The sequence below is a fragment of the Trichosurus vulpecula genome, chromosome 1, assembly GCF_011100635.1.
Source record: "Trichosurus vulpecula isolate mTriVul1 chromosome 1, mTriVul1.pri, whole genome shotgun sequence".
NCBI lineage: Eukaryota > Metazoa > Chordata > Mammalia > Diprotodontia > Phalangeridae > Trichosurus > Trichosurus vulpecula.
The window spans coordinates 541,421,244-541,422,313 of NC_050573.1; the positions used below are offsets into that span (position 1 = coordinate 541,421,244).

The 1,070-nt window shown below is 52.7% G+C and overlaps 1 non-coding gene across 1 annotated transcript; it reads left to right on the plus strand.

Annotated features, from left to right (window-relative positions):
• The first annotated feature begins 615 nt into the window (after nt 1-615).
• Nucleotides 616-697, plus strand: TRNAL-UAG. The gene has a single exon. It is a non-coding gene; the product is annotated as a tRNA-Leu (tRNA).
• Nucleotides 698-1,070: the final 373 nt, after the last annotated feature.

Consider the following 1,070-nt stretch of genomic DNA (forward strand, 5'->3'; position numbering starts at 1 on the left):
CATGGGGAGGGGGCCCTGTAGGGAGCAGGATTCGCCCCATATTGAGCCTTCTGTCCTCGCCCTGGGAGGGGGAGGGGAGTGAGGCCACGTGGCTGTCCTCTGCACTTGGCGGTGCCATCTCCAGAGTCTCGGACTTAGGGCTTTGGAGGTGCTCAGGGCGCAGGCGCGAGGAAGGGAGCGAGGGAGGGGTCGCTGGAAGCTTTCTCTCTTTGCCTCCCACGTGGCTCCCCCGGTCATTCGCGCCAGCAGTGAAGCAGCAGCGCCACCTGCTGGCTAGGGCGAAGTTAGCGTGCTTGGGAAGAAAGAAAAATGAACATTTGAGATTAAATCTATGTCCTCACGTACATACACTTTAAACGTACTAATATATTTAATTTTATTTTCTTTAGCGATTTGAGGCTCTTGTGCCCGCGGGTTCTAGAGCAGCATTTAAAAATTAACTGTGGTCGACGCTCTGAGGCAAAGCTGTACACAGCCTCCGGAGGCTTCTTCCGGTACAATTCAGGGCAAAGAGAAAGCAGCTAGAGGATCGGTGGACTTATGACTACCTGCTAGGGGGCGGGGCTGGAGTGTCGTCATCTTCATATAGTTGGGAGGCGTTTTCCCTTAGTGGGTGGTAGCGTGGCCGAGTGGTCTAAGGCGCTGGATTTAGGCTCCAGTCATTTCGATGGCGTGGGTTCGAATCCCACCGCTGCCACAGCCCTAGTTTTTCATTCAGCTTTTTTCTTCTCAGCTTCTCCACAACTCCCTTATCCTACAATTCTCCACGTCTAATGTTTGTTTTAGAGATTATGCGGGCCCTTAGTTCCGAGCTGGGACCGAGGCAGAGCCGTAGTCTGTAACTCCAGCTTTCAGGCTCACCTGTATGGGCTTGGGGTCAGGTAAGGGATGATGGCTATAGGGTTTGCAGGGTGTTGGTATCTCTAGGGATAAGGTAGTTTCTCCAGAAGCTGCATTTGGACCTCCCTTTTTCTGTTGCTTAAAGCTGTGGTTAGAGATGCTCAGACACAGAGCACGTGGGGACCACTTCCAGGACCAGGACACAACTCAAAGAGCTGCTGTTAAATAGA